The following is a 15,883-nucleotide window of genomic DNA, read 5'->3' on the forward strand; positions in this document are numbered from 1 at the left end:
CCCCAGGCGAGAGAGCACCAGAAAGCAACAAGGCTCCCCAGGCGAGAAGGGCACCAGAAGCAACAAGGCTCCCCAGGCAAGAGGGCATCAGAAAGCAACAAAGCCCCCCAGGCAAGAGGGCATCAGAAAACAACAAAGCCCCCCAAGGGAGAGGACACTAGAAAGCAACAAGGTTCTCCAGGCGATAGGGCACCAGAAAGCAACAAAGCCATCCAGGTGAGAGGGCACCAGAAAGCAACAAAGCTCCCCAGGCGAGAAGGCACCAGAAAGCAACAAGGCTCCCCAGGCGAGAAGGCACCAGAAAGCAACAAGGCTCCCCAGGCAAGAGGGCACCAGAAAGCAACAAAGCCCTCCAGGCGAGAGAGCACCAGAAAGCAACAAGGCTCCCCAGGCGAGAGAGCACCAGAAAGCAACAAGGCTCCCCAGGCGAGAGAGCACCAGAAAGCAACAAGGCTCCCCAGGCAAGAGGGCATCAGAAAGCAACAAAGCCCCCCAGGCAAGAGGGCATCAGAAAACAACAAAGCCCCCCAGGCAAGAGGGCATCAGAAAACAACAAAGCCCCCCAGGCAAGAGGGCATCAGAAAACAACAAAGCCCCCCAAGGGAGAGGACACTAGAAAGCAACAAGGTTCTCCAGGCGAGAGGGCACCAGAAAGCAACAAAGCCATCCAGGTGAGAGGGCACCAGAAAGCAACAAGGCTCCCCAGGCAAGCAACCACTTGCCAAGTGGTTTTGCTGGAAGAGAATTATAAGGCGGTGTCAGAAGTGAGCAGCACTAATCTGCTCAATGAAGAGCGGTTGTCCAAAGTGGACAATCCCTCTAAGTGGAACCACCTTTATAAATTTAGCCTCTGTCTCCAATATTAAGCCTCTCTTGGTGACTGACATTCAGGGATATCACCATCTGTTGTCGTCTTGCACCAAAATTCACAGGCATAACAACTGCGATAGCAGAGGTCGCAACTGCGACCGGGCCCGGCAGCTTAGGGGCCCGGCGCCCACCCTGCACGGAAGCAGGAGAGAGGAGCTGCGCTGTTCCTGTACTAGTTGTAATACAAGTGGCCGACAGCGCTGGGCTCTGCCCCTCTAACATCTTCCTGCCTGTGACCTCGGGCTCACTGGCCCTGCTGCGTCGCAGGCTTTTAGTGTGTGGAGTGTGGTACTGCTGCCATTGTGAGCTGCAGGGAACCTAATGGTCAGTGGAGCCTCTCCCTCTCTCTCCCTCTCCCTCCCTCTCCCTCCCTCTCCCTCCCTCTCCCTCCCTCTCCCTCTCTCTCCCTCCCTCCCTCTCCCTCCCCCTCCCTCCCCCTCCCTCCCTCTCCCCCTCCCTCCCCCTCCCTCTCCCCCTCCCTCCCCCTCTCCCTCCCTCTCCCTCCCCCTCCCTCCCCCTCCCTCCCTCCCCCTCCCTCCCCCTCCCTCTCCCTCCCTCCCCCTCCCTCTCCCTCTCCCTCCCCCTCCCTCTCCCTCTCCCTCCCCCTCCCTCTCCCTCCCCCTCCCTCCCCCTCCCTCTCCCTCTCCCTCTCCCTCCCTCTCCCTCCCTCTCCCTCCCTCTCCTTCCCTCTCCCTCCCTCTCCCTCCCTCTCCCTCCCTCTCCCTCCCTCTCCCTCCCTCTCCCTCCCTCTCCCTCCCTCTCCCTCTTGTCACTAGAAGCACTCGGGATTGAGAGCTGAGGGAGAGGAAAGAGAACATGGCAGCTGTAGCATTAAAACCTGTGACAGGAGCAGCTCAGCTCCCAGTCCTGTTCTGTGCTGTGTCCTCCATTTCCTGCAGACATGGCTGCAACCCTGTGATGGGGCCGGGATGTGAGGGCCCCGCTGCTCCTGCAGACTGACTTCAGCATAGGTAAGTACATGTAATAGTGTGTATGCAGTATATAGTGTGTATGTGGATAGTATATAGTGTATATCAGTGTGTATGGGGATAGTATATGGTGTATATCAGTGTGTATGTGGCTAGTATATGGTGTATATCAATGTGTATGAGGATAGTATATGGTGTATATCAGTGTGTATGGGGCTAGTGTATGGTGTATAGCAGTGTGTATGGGGCTAGTGTATGGTGTATAGCAGTGTGTATGGGGATAGTGTATATCAGTGTGTATGGGGATAGTGTATGGTGTATAGCAGTGTGTATGGTGTATAGCAGTGTGTATGGGGATAGTGTATGGTGTATAGCAGTGTGTATGGGGATAGTGTATGGTGTATATCAGTGTGTATGGGGCTAGTGTATGGTGTATAGCAGTGTGTATGGGGATAGTGTATGGTGTATAGCAGTGTGTATGGGGATAGTGTATGGTGTATATCAGTGTGTATGGGGATACTGTATGGTGTATAGCAGTGTGTAGGGGGATAGTGTATAGTGTATATCAGTGTGTATGGGGCTAGTGTATGGTGTATAGCAGTGTGTATGGGGATAGTGTATGGTGTATAGCAGTGTGTATGGGGATAGTGTATGGTGTATAGCAGTGTGTATGGGGATAGTGTATGGTGTATAGCAGTGTGTATGGGGATAGTGTATGGTGTATAGCAGTGGGTAGGGGGCTAGTGTATATCAGTGTGTATGGGGCTAGTGTATGGTGTATAGCAGTGTGTATGGGGATAGTGTATGGTGTATATCAGTGTGTATGGGGATAGTGTATGGTGTGTATGGGGATAGTGTATGGTGTATAGCAGTGTGTATGGGGATAGTGTATGGTGTATAGCAGTGTGTATGGGGATAGTGTATGGTGTATAGCAGTGTGTATGGGGCTAGTGTATGGTGTATAGCAGTGTGTATGTGGCTAGTGTATGGTGTATAGCAGTGTGTATGGGGATAGTGTATGGTGTATAGCAGTGTGTATGGGGATAGTGTATGGTGTATAGCAGTGTGTATGGGGATAGTGTATGGTGTATAGCAGTGTGTATGGGGATAGTGTATGGTGTATAGCAGTGTGTATGGGGATAGTGTATGGTGTATAGCAGTGTGTATGGGGATAGTGTATGGTGTATAGCAGTGTGTATGGGGATAGTGTATGGTGTATAGCAGTGTGTATGTGGCTAGTGTATGGTGTATAGCAGTGTGTATGGGGCTAGTGTATGGTGTATAGCAGTGTGTATGGGGATAGTGTATGGTGTATAGCAGTGTGTATGAGGATAGTATATGGTGTATATCAGTGTGTAGGGGGATAGTGTATACTGTATATCAGTGTGTATGGGGATAGTGTATGGTGTATAGCAGTGTGTATGGGGATAGTATATAGTGTATATCAGTGTGTATGGGGATAGTGTAGGGTGTATATCAGTGTGTATGGGGATAGTGTATGGTGTATAGCAGTGTGTATGGGGATAGTATATAGTGTATATCAGTGTGTATGGGGATAGTGTAGGGTGTATATCAGTGTGTATGGGGATAGTGTATGGTGTATAGCAGTGTGTATGGGGCTAGTGTATGGTGTATAGCAGTGTGTATGGGGCTAGTGTATGGTGTATATCAGTGTGTATGGGGCTAGTGTATGGTGTATAGCAGTGTGTATGGGGCTAGTGTATGGTGTATAGCAGTGTGTATGGGGCTAGTGTATGGTGTATAGCAGTGTGTATGGGGCTAGTGTATGGTGTATAGCAGTGTGTATGGGGCTAGTGTATGGTGTATAGCAGTGTGTATGGGGCTAGTGTATGGTGTATAGCAGTGTGTATGGGGCTAGTGTATGGTGTATAGCAGTGTGTATGGGGCTAGTGTATGGTGTATAGCAGTGTGTATGGGGCTAGTGTATGGTGTATAGCAGTGTGTATGGGGATAGTGTATGGTGTATAGCAGTGTGTATGGGGATAGTGTATGGTGTATAGCAGTGTGTATGGGGATAGTGTATGGTGTATAGCAGTGTGTATGGGGATAGTGTATGGTGTATAGCAGTGTGTATGGGGATAGCGTATGGTGTATAGCAGTGTGTATGGGGATAGCGTATGGTGTATAGCAGTGTGTATGGGGATAGCGTATGGTGTATAGCAGTGTGTATGGGGATAGCGTATGGTGTATAGCAGTGTGTATGGGGATAGCGTATGGTGTATAGCAGTGTGTATGGGGATAGCGTATGGTGTATAGCAGTGTGTATGGGGATAGTGTATGGTGTATAGCAGTGTGTATGTGGATAGTGTATGGTGTATAGCAGTGTGTATGGGGATAGTGTATGGTGTATAGCAGTGTGTATGGGGATAGTGTATGGTGTATAGCAGTGTGTATGGGGGTGTATATCAGTGTATGGGTGTAGTATATGGTGTATATCAGTGGGTAGTATATAGTGTATGTGGGTAGTATATGGTGTATATCAATGTGTATGGGGATAGTATATGGTGTATATCAGTGTGTATGGGGCTAGTGTATGGTGTATAGCAGTGTGTATGGGGCTAGTGTATGGTGTATAGCAGTGTGTATGGGGATAGTGTATGGTGTATATCAGTGTGTATGGGTGTAGTATATGGTGTATATCAGTGGGTAGTATATAGTGTATGTGGGTAGTATATGGTGTATATCAATGTGTATGGGGATAGTATATGGTGTATATCAGTGTGTATGGGGCTAGTGTATGGTGTATAGCAGTGTGTATGGGGCTAGTGTATGGTGTATAGCAGTGTGTATGGGGATAGTGTATGGTGTATAGCAGTGTGTATGGGGATAGTGTATGGTGTATAGCAGTGTGTATGGGGATAGTGTATGGTGTATAGCAGTGGGTAGGGGGCTAGTGTATATCAGTGTGTATGGGGCTAGTGTATGGTGTATAGCAGTGTGTATGGGGATAGTGTATGGTGTATATCAGTGTGTATGGGGATAGTGTATGGTGTGTATGGGGATAGTGTATGGTGTATAGCAGTGTGTATGGGGATAGTGTATGGTGTATAGCAGTGTGTATGGGGATAGTGTATGGTGTATAGCAGTGTGTATGGGGCTAGTGTATGGTGTATAGCAGTGTGTATGTGGCTAGTGTATGGTGTATAGCAGTGTGTATGGGGATAGTGTATGGTGTATAGCAGTGTGTATGGGGATAGTGTATGGTGTATAGCAGTGTGTATGGGGATAGTGTATGGTGTATAGCAGTGTGTATGGGGATAGTGTATGGTGTATAGCAGTGTGTATGGGGATAGTGTATGGTGTATAGCAGTGTGTATGGGGATAGTGTATGGTGTATAGCAGTGTGTATGGGGATAGTGTATGGTGTATAGCAGTGTGTATGTGGCTAGTGTATGGTGTATAGCAGTGTGTATGGGGCTAGTGTATGGTGTATAGCAGTGTGTATGGGGATAGTGTATGGTGTATAGCAGTGTGTATGAGGATAGTATATGGTGTATATCAGTGTGTAGGGGGATAGTGTATACTGTATATCAGTGTGTATGGGGATAGTGTATGGTGTATAGCAGTGTGTATGGGGATAGTATATAGTGTATATCAGTGTGTATGGGGATAGTGTAGGGTGTATATCAGTGTGTATGGGGATAGTGTATGGTGTATAGCAGTGTGTATGGGGATAGTATATAGTGTATATCAGTGTGTATGGGGATAGTGTAGGGTGTATATCAGTGTGTATGGGGATAGTGTATGGTGTATAGCAGTGTGTATGGGGCTAGTGTATGGTGTATAGCAGTGTGTATGGGGCTAGTGTATGGTGTATATCAGTGTGTATGGGGCTAGTGTATGGTGTATAGCAGTGTGTATGGGGCTAGTGTATGGTGTATAGCAGTGTGTATGGGGCTAGTGTATGGTGTATAGCAGTGTGTATGGGGCTAGTGTATGGTGTATAGCAGTGTGTATGGGGCTAGTGTATGGTGTATAGCAGTGTGTATGGGGCTAGTGTATGGTGTATAGCAGTGTGTATGGGGCTAGTGTATGGTGTATAGCAGTGTGTATGGGGCTAGTGTATGGTGTATAGCAGTGTGTATGGGGCTAGTGTATGGTGTATAGCAGTGTGTATGGGGATAGTGTATGGTGTATAGCAGTGTGTATGGGGATAGTGTATGGTGTATAGCAGTGTGTATGGGGATAGTGTATGGTGTATAGCAGTGTGTATGGGGATAGTGTATGGTGTATAGCAGTGTGTATGGGGATAGCGTATGGTGTATAGCAGTGTGTATGGGGATAGCGTATGGTGTATAGCAGTGTGTATGGGGATAGCGTATGGTGTATAGCAGTGTGTATGGGGATAGCGTATGGTGTATAGCAGTGTGTATGGGGATAGCGTATGGTGTATAGCAGTGTGTATGGGGATAGCGTATGGTGTATAGCAGTGTGTATGGGGATAGTGTATGGTGTATAGCAGTGTGTATGTGGATAGTGTATGGTGTATAGCAGTGTGTATGGGGATAGTGTATGGTGTATAGCAGTGTGTATGGGGATAGTGTATGGTGTATAGCAGTGTGTATGGGGGTGTATATCAGTGTATGGGTGTAGTATATGGTGTATATCAGTGGGTAGTATATAGTGTATGTGGGTAGTATATGGTGTATATCAATGTGTATGGGGATAGTATATGGTGTATATCAGTGTGTATGGGGCTAGTGTATGGTGTATAGCAGTGTGTATGGGGCTAGTGTATGGTGTATAGCAGTGTGTATGGGGATAGTGTATGGTGTATATCAGTGTGTATGGGTGTAGTATATGGTGTATATCAGTGGGTAGTATATAGTGTATGTGGGTAGTATATGGTGTATATCAATGTGTATGGGGATAGTGTATACTGTATATCAGTGTGTATGGGGCTAGTGTATGGTGTATATCAATGTGTATGGGGATAGTGTATACTGTATATCAGTGTGTATGGGGATAGTGTATGGTGTATATCAGTGTGTATGGGGCTAGTGTATGGTGTATATCAATGTGTATGGGGATAGTGTATACTGTATATCAGTGTGTATGGGGATAGTGTATGGTGTATATCAGTGTGTATGGGGATAGCGTATGGTGTATAGCAGTGTGTATGGGGATACTGTATGGTGTATAGCAGTGTGTATGGGGATACTGTATGGTGTATAGCAGTGTGTATGGGGATAGTGTATGGTGTATAGCAGTGTGTATGGGGATAGTGTATGGTGTATAGCAGTGTGTATGGGGATAGTGTATGGTGTATAGCAGTGTGTATGGGGATAGTGTATGGTGTATAGCAGTGTGTATGGGGATAGTGTATGGTGTATAGCAGTGTGTATGGGGATAGTGTATGGTGTATAGCAGTGTGTATGGGGATAGTGTATGGTGTATAGCAGTGTGTATGGGGATAGTGTATGGTGTATAGCAGTGTGTATGGGGATAGTGTATGGTGTATAGCAGTGTGTATGGGGATAGTGTATGGTGTATAGCAGTGTGTATGGGGATAGTGTATGGTGTATAGCAGTGTGTATGGGGATAGTGTATGGTGTATAGCAGTGTGTATGGGGATAGTGTATGGTGTATAGCAGTGTGTATGGGGATAGTGTATGGTGTATAGCAGTGTGTATGGGGATAGTGTATGGTGTATAGCAGTGTGTATGGGGATAGTGTATGGTGTATAGCAGTGTGTATGGGGATAGTGTATGGTGTATAGCAGTGTGTATGGGGATAGTGTATGGTGTATAGCAGTGTGTATGGGGATAGTGTATGGTGTATAGCAGTGTGTATGGGGATAGTGTATGGTGTATAGCAGTGTGTATGGGGATAGTGTATGGTGTATAGCAGTGTGTATGGGGATAGTGTATGGTGTATAGCAGTGTGTATGGGGATAGTGTATGGTGTATAGCAGTGTGTATGGGGATAGTGTATGGTGTATAGCAGTGTGTATGGGGATAGTGTATGGTGTATAGCAGTGTGTATGGGGATAGTGTATGGTGTATAGCAGTGTGTATGGGGATAGTGTATGGTGTATAGCAGTGTGTATGGGGATAGTGTATGGTGTATAGCAGTGTGTATGGGGATAGTGTATGGTGTATAGCAGTGTGTATGGGGATAGTGTATGGTGTATAGCAGTGTGTATGGGGATAGTGTATGGTGTATAGCAGTGTGTATGGGGATAGTGTATGGTGTATAGCAGTGTGTATGGGGATAGTGTATGGTGTATAGCAGTGTGTATGGGGATAGTGTATGGTGTATAGCAGTGTGTATGGGGATAGTGTATGGTGTATAGCAGTGTGTATGGGGATAGTGTATGGTGTATAGCAGTGTGTATGGGGATAGTGTATGGTGTATAGCAGTGTGTATGGGGATAGTGTATGGTGTATAGCAGTGTGTATGGGGATAGTGTATGGTGTATAGCAGTGTGTATGGGGATAGTGTATGGTGTATAGCAGTGTGTATGGGGATAGTGTATGGTGTATAGCAGTGTGTATGGGGATAGTGTATGGTGTATAGCAGTGTGTATGGGGATAGTGTATGGTGTATAGCAGTGTGTATGGGGGTGTATATCAGTGTATGGGTGTAGTATATGGTGTATATCAGTGGGTAGTATATAGTGTATATCAGTGTGTATGGGGATAGTATATGGTGTATATCAGTGTGTATGGGGATAGTATATGGTGTATATCAGTGTGTATGGGGCTAGTGTATGGTGTATAGCAGTGTGTATGGGGCTAGTGTATGGTGTATAGCAGTGTGTATGGGGCTAGTGTATGGTGTATAGCAGTGTGTATGGGGATAGTGTATGGTGTATAGCAGTGTGTATGGGGGTGTATATCAGTGTGTATGGGTGTAGTATATGGTGTATATCAGTGGGTAGTATATAGTGTATGTGGGTAGTATATGGTGTATATCAATGTGTATGGGGATAGTGTATACTGTATATCAGTGTGTATGGGGCTAGTGTATGGTGTATAGCAGTGTGTATGGGGATACTGTATGGTGTATAGCAGTGTGTATGGGGCTAGTGTATGGTGTATAGCAGTGTGTATGGGGATAGTGTATGGTGTATAGCAGTGTGTATGGGGATAGTGTATGGTGTATATTAGTGTGTATGGGGCTAGTGTATGGTGTATATCAGTGTGTATGGGGATAGTGTATGGTGTATATCAGTGTGTATAGGGTTAGTGTATGATGTATATCAGTGTGTATGGGTGTAGTATATGGTGTATATCAGTGGGTAGTATATAGTGTATGTGGGTAGTATTTAATGTATATAGTTGGCATATAATGTATATAATTTTGTATTGTATATAAGTGTGTATATGGTATACAGTAAATGTAATATTGTGCACAGTATACTAGGACTGTATGTACAGTATACATTGTGTGTTTCTATGTAGGGGTATATGAGTGCATATATAAAAACTGTATCAGAAAAGAACACCATGCACTGGGGCAGCAGACGGAAGTTGAGTATAATTGTTATATTTTTTTTAAAGTGTGCGGTGTGATGGGGATCATATGTACCAGGATGGGGGCATATATACAAGGATAGGTGACAAAGATTCCAGCATGGGATGGGATGGCTGGGTGAACGAGGCTTTTTCCCTCAGCACCCAGCTTTTCCATGCTCTGCTATACATCTTTCCCTCAGCATCCAGCTTTTCCATGCCCTGATATCAAACGAAATCTCCATGCTGAGGTAAAGATGTATAGCAGAGCATGGGAAAGCTGGGTGCCGAGGACAAGATGGATACCAAGAACATAGCAAAGCTGGGTGCTGATGGAGTGATTTCAGAGCATGGGAAAGCTGGGTGCTGATGGAGTGATTTCAGAGCATGGGAAAGCTGGGTGCTGATGGAGTGATTTCAGAGCATGGGAAAGCTGGGTGCTGAAATAAAGATGAACAGCAAAGCATGGGAAAGCAGGGTACCAAGGACAAGATGGATATCAGAAAATAGGAAAGCTGGATGCTGATGGAGGGATTTCAGAGCATGGGAAATCCAGGTGATGAGAGAAAGAGCCGAGTATCGGTGTAATTATCCTGTATCTCGAGTGTCAGTGTATGGGGGCCCAGGTCCAAATTTTGCATCAGGGCCTATCGAACTCTATTTACACCATTGCCAAAATCTATCGTCTCATCATTAGAGCCTGTTGTGGCTTTACTAGATGGATTTTGGAACCGCACTCGACGACCACGTCCATAATTCAGGATCAGTGATCTAAGTGTTTAAGGGCTTAAATAGTAGGTTTTTACCTCCTTTTTTTTATAAAAAAAAAAGCAAAACAATCATTTTAATGGAATAAAATCAGCCCCCTCATGTGTCATGACAGCCCCCTCCCCCAGATTGCAAAACCAGTTATGTTCTGTGGTTTACACGTTATTTTATCACATTCATCAACTTGTGATTTTTCATTTCCTTTTTACTTTTTATCTAATTTTAGAGGTCTATCACACCATATGAATCACTTTCCTTAACGGCCGCATGAAGCCCCACATGATGGTGGAGATTTCTGGAATCCAAAATCGGACATGAAAAATAAACACAGGGGGTTTGATGCCGATTATCAGAATCATGGGGGTGCAGTTATTCTCCAAGTTCCTTTCCACATTTCCAATAATTGTGTGGGTGCAGCGGAGGAGAAGCTCGTCATGTACCAGCAGCACCATGTGCCACCTCCACCATAAAAATCGATCTGTCCAAGGAGAACAGGAATTCAATACATTTTGCACGTTTCACCGCATACAGCGGAGAAGAGGCCGCACATCCACGGTCACTCATCATTTTATTCTGTGGACGATGTGAACGTGACAATCTCTGGTGAATGTGGGAACACAGGACCACCATTTAGGAGATCGACCCGAGCATCTAACTACCATGAAATATGTCACAATGCAAAGAGTACTTAGTGAATGTACATGGGGCATCGGAAAGTACTCTATGGGGTCATAAGTGCAAGCAAGGGCAAGGAATGTCCGCCACTGAGAGGGTGCCAGAATGCAGCAAAGCTCCCAAATAAGAGGGCTGCAGGAAGCAACAAAGCCCCCCCCAGACAAGAGGGCACCAGAAAGCAACAAAGCCCCCCTGGTGAGAGGGCACCAGAAAGCAACAACGCCCCCCTGGCGAGAGGGCACCAGAAAGCAACAATGTTCACCAGACATGAGGGCACCAAAAAGCAACAAAGACATCCAGGCGAGAGGGTGCCAGTAAGCTACAAAGCCCCCCAGGTGAGAAGGCAACAGAATGCAGCAAAGCCCCCCAGGCGAGAGGGCACCAGAAAGCTACAAGGTTTACCAGACAAGAAGGCACCAGAAAGCAACAAAGTCCCCCAGTGAGAGGGTACCAGAAAGCAACAAAGTCCCCCAGTGAGAGGGTACCAGAAAGCAACAAAGTCCCCCAGTGAGAGGGTACCAGAAAGCAACAAAGTCCCCCAGTGAGAGGGTACCAGAAAGCAACAAAGTCCCCCAGTGAGAGGGTACCAGAAAGCAACAAAGTCTCCCTGTGAGAGGGTACCAGAAAGCAACAAAGTCCCCCAGTGAGAGGGTACCAGAAAGCAACAAAGTCCCCCTGTGAGAGGGTACCAGAAAGCAACAAAGTCCCCCTGTGAGAGGGTACCAGAAAGCAACAAAGTCCCCCTGTGAGAGGGTACCAGAAAGCAACAAAGTCCCCCTGTGAGAGGGTACCAGAAAGCAACAAAGTCCCCCTGTGAGAGGGTACCAGAAAGCAACAAAGTCCCCCTGTGAGAGGGTACCAGAAAGCAACAAAGTCCCCCTGTGAGAGGGTACCAGAAAGCAACAAAGTCCCCCTGTGAGAGGGTACCAGAAAGCAACAAAGTCCCCCTGTGAGAGGGTACCAGAAAGCAACAAAGTCCCCCTGTGAGAGGGTGCCAGAAAGCAACAAAGTCCCCCTGTGAGAGGGTGCCAGAAAGCAACAAAGTCCCCCTGTGAGAGGGCGCCAGAAAGCAACAAAGCCCCCCAGTGAGAGGGCGCCAGAAAGCAACAAAGCCCCCCAGTGAGAGGGCGCCAGAAAGCAACAAAGCCCCCCAGTGAGAGGGCGCCAGAAAGCAACAAAGCCCCCCAGTGAGAGGGCGCCAGAAAGCAACAAAGCCCCCCAGTGAGAGGGCGCCAGAAAGCAACAAAGCCCCCCAGTGAGAGGGCGCCAGAAAGCAACAAAGCCCCCCTGTGAGAGGGCGCCAGAAAGCAACAAAGCCCCCCTGTGAGAGGGCACCAGAAAGCAACAAAGTCCCCCTGTGAGAGGGTACCAGAAAGCAACAAAGTCCCCCTGTGAGAGGGTACCAGAAAGCAACAAAGTCCCCCTGTGAGAGGGTACCAGAAAGCAACAAAGTCCCCCTGTGAGAGGGTACCAGAAAGCAACAAAGTCCCCCTGTGAGAGGGTACCAGAAAGCAACAAAGTCCCCCTGTGAGAGGGTACCAGAAAGCAACAAAGTCCCCCTGTGAGAGGGTACCAGAAAGCAACAAAGTCCCCCTGTGAGAGGGTACCAGAAAGCAACAAAGTCCCCCTGTGAGAGGGTACCAGAAAGCAACAAAGTCCCCCAGTGAGAGGGCACCAGAAAGCAACAAAGTCCCCCAGTGAGAGGGCACCAGAAAGCAACAAAGTCCCCCAGTGAGAGGGCACCAGAAAGCAACAAAGTCCCCCAGTGAGAGGGTACCAGAAAGCAACAAAGTCCCCCAGTGAGAGGGTACCAGAAAGCAACAAAGTCCCCCAGTGAGAGGGTACCAGAAAGCAACAAAGTCCCCCAGTGAGAGGGTACCAGAAAGCAACAAAGTCCCCCAGTGAGAGGGTGCCAGAAAGCAACAAAGTCCCCCAGTGAGAGGGTGCCAGAAAGCAACAAAGTCCCCCAGTGAGAGGGTGCCAGAAAGCAACAAAGTCCCCCAGTGAGAGGGTGCCAGAAAGCAACAAAGTCCCCCTGTGAGAGGGTACCAGAAAGCAACAAAGTCCCCCTGTGAGAGGGTGCCAGAAAGCAACAAAGTCCCCCTGTGAGAGGGTGCCAGAAAGCAACAAAGTCCCCCTGTGAGAGGGTGCCAGAAAGCAACAAAGTCCCCCTGTGAGAGGGCGCCAGAAAGCAACAAAGTCCCCCTGTGAGAGGGCGCCAGAAAGCAACAAAGTCCCCCTGTGAGAGGGCGCCAGAAAGCAACAAAGTCCCCCTGTGAGAGGGCGCCAGAAAGCAACAAAGCCCCCCAGTGAGAGGGCGCCAGAAAGCAACAAAGCCCCCCTGTGAGAGGGCGCCAGAAAGCAACAAAGTCCCCCTGTGAGAGGGCGCCAGAAAGCAACAAAGTCCCCCTGTGAGAGGGCACCAGAAAGCAACAAAGTCCCCCTGTGAGAGGGTACCAGAAAGCAACAAAGTCCCCCTGTGAGAGGGTACCAGAAAGCAACAAAGTCCCCCTGTGAGAGGGTACCAGAAAGCAACAAAGTCCCCCTGTGAGAGGGTACCAGAAAGCAACAAAGTCCCCCTGTGAGAGGGTACCAGAAAGCAACAAAGTCCCCCTGTGAGAGGGTACCAGAAAGCAACAAAGTCCCCCTGTGAGAGGGTACCAGAAAGCAACAAAGTCCCCCTGTGAGAGGGTGCCAGAAAGCAACAAAGTCCCCCTGTGAGAGGGTACCAGAAAGCAACAAAGTCCCCCAGTGAGAGGGCACCAGAAAGCAACAAAGTCCCCCAGTGAGAGGGCACCAGAAAGCAACAAAGTCCCCCAGTGAGAGGGCACCAGAAAGCAACAAAGTCCCCCAGTGAGAGGGTACCAGAAAGCAACAAAGTCCCCCAGTGAGAGGGTACCAGAAAGCAACAAAGTCCCCCAGTGAGAGGGTACCAGAAAGCAACAAAGTCCCCCAGTGAGAGGGTACCAGAAAGCAACAAAGTCCCCCAGTGAGAGGGTGCCAGAAAGCAACAAAGTCCCCCAGTGAGAGGGTGCCAGAAAGCAACAAAGTCCCCCAGTGAGAGGGTGCCAGAAAGCAACAAAGTCCCCCAGTGAGAGGGTGCCAGAAAGCAACAAAGTCCCCCTGTGAGAGGGTACCAGAAAGCAACAAAGTCCCCCTGTGAGAGGGTGCCAGAAAGCAACAAAGTCCCCCTGTGAGAGGGTGCCAGAAAGCAACAAAGTCCCCCTGTGAGAGGGCGCCAGAAAGCAACAAAGTCCCCCTGTGAGAGGGTACCAGAAAGCAACAAAGTCCCCCTGTGAGAGGGTACCAGAAAGCAACAAAGTCCCCCTGTGAGAGGGTACCAGAAAGCAACAAAGTCCCCCTGTGAGAGGGTGCCAGAAAGCAACAAAGTCCCCCAGTGAGAGGGCACCAGAAAGCAACAAGGCTACTCAGGGGAGAGGGCACCAGAAAGTAAAAAAGCTCCCCATGCCAGAGGGCACCAGAAAGCAAAAAGGCTCCCCTGGCAAGTGGGCACAAGAAAGCAACAAAGCCCACCACATGAGAGGGCACCAGAAAGCAAAAAAGTTCCCCAGACGAGAGAGCGTCAGAAAGCAATAAGGCTCCCCAGGAGAGAGCGCCATTAAGGAAGCCCCTTGGGCGAGTTGGCGCCAGCAAAGATGCACCCCTAGGCGAGAATTATATAATTTTCGGATGACATAAATGGGGAGGATCAAGTCAACCACCTGCTATCACACTGACCAGTCCTTTGTTTCACTTGTTGCATAGAAATTACAAGGAAAAGCTGAGCTAACTGTAAGTATCCACATCATCCATAGTCTGTGTGACATCCATCACCAGGTCATACAGTGCACACAGATCCCATCATTACTGAGGACATTGGGCGTTCCCGTCTTACAGGCTGCATGCGTCATCAATCAATCGCATTGCAGACTTGGGTCACGTGTATGGGAGAGGCCTGTCTGCCGAATAGTAGAGTGCACCAAGTGCACCAGCCAGATTACATCAAAGCGGCTCATCCTTGCATTACATAGGACCTTGTAATGCTTTATTACACCTGTGGTGGCGCTGCAGGGGAAATATGAACTTTCTGCTCAGTTCCTCTGTACATTTTCAGTTAGTTCATGGGAACCTGTGGTCACAAGATTTTGAGGACACATTTTTCTTAAAGGAGTTGTAAAAAATTTGGGGTGTATAACGTAAAAAGAAAGTGGAAAAGTTTACAGGGTATGAATACTTTTTGAGGGCACCATATGTTAAGGTTAAGCTGCCACGTGTGTACACGAAGAATAACACAATATCTGACCATTATATGACTTGTATCCTGCATTTTTCACCAGTTTTCCCCTTGGCAGGCACAATCTCTACATTTCAGTTGTCTCTGAGCTGGTGGATGGAGACAAGCGGCTACGATGTCTCCCATACACAGCACACTGTCTCTGCACTCCTTGCTCTCCCCTCCTGCAGGGATGCTCTGTCACTCATCGTTGTGGCAGGCTGCCTCTGTGCTACCTAGCATCCTGGTGCTCCTCCACGTGGGTGCCTCCTCCTTCCCCCTTCCGGAGTCTGTGCTTGCATCACAGGTCCTCCGGGAGCACTCCTAGGGAATGCACATGTGCGTCGCTGCCCCTCTCTTAAAAGGCCAAAGCGCCACTCCTAGTTAGTCCTCTCCGCTGAGAGCCACTGGGTATTTATGGCAAGCTCCCACTAGGGGAGGTGCCTGTTCAATACCCTATATTTAGTCAGTTGAGTTCTGTCTAGTTAGTTGTCAGGTCACCCTGTCTGTTCTGTCCTGTCTAGTCCCGTCCTGTGCTGCCTGTACCTGGTTCCAGCCTTTAATGCCTGTTGGCACTTTGTTCCAGTCCTGTCCCTGCCTGTACCTGGTCCCAGTCTGTCCTACCTTGTTGGTACTATTGACTGTGTCCGTCCTAGCTGTGCCATCTGCCTTGCTAGCCACTCTGCATGTCCGTCTTGCCCTGTTGGTGCTATAGACTCTCTCTGTCCATCCTACCCTATTGGTGCTAGAGACTCTGCCTGTCTGTCCTGCCTGTGCTGTCTTCCTCAGCTACCCTGGTGGTTCCTGTCTGCAACTGAGACTCTGTCCTGCCTGCTCCTGTGTCCATCCCTGTCCTGGGGTTCAGTTGCCACAGTCCCGGACTTTACCTC

The 15,883-nt window shown here is 48.3% G+C and overlaps 2 protein-coding genes across 2 annotated transcripts in view; one reads left to right on the top strand and one right to left on the bottom strand.

Annotated features, from left to right (window-relative positions):
* Positions 1 to 15,883, bottom strand: part of LPAR5 (lysophosphatidic acid receptor 5) — a 48,521-nt gene that overhangs the window by 9,993 nt on the left and 22,645 nt on the right.
* Positions 1,653 to 15,883, top strand: part of TAPBPL (TAP binding protein like) — a 112,051-nt gene continuing 97,820 nt past the window's right edge. The window contains exon 1 of the mRNA XM_075348335.1: positions 1,653 to 1,841. The gene's annotated coding sequence lies outside the window, so the exon portion shown is untranslated. The remainder of the gene's footprint in view (positions 1,842 to 15,883) is intronic.

This window comes from Anomaloglossus baeobatrachus, chromosome 5 (genome assembly GCF_048569485.1).
Source record: "Anomaloglossus baeobatrachus isolate aAnoBae1 chromosome 5, aAnoBae1.hap1, whole genome shotgun sequence".
NCBI classification, from domain to species: Eukaryota; Metazoa; Chordata; class Amphibia; order Anura; family Aromobatidae; genus Anomaloglossus; species Anomaloglossus baeobatrachus.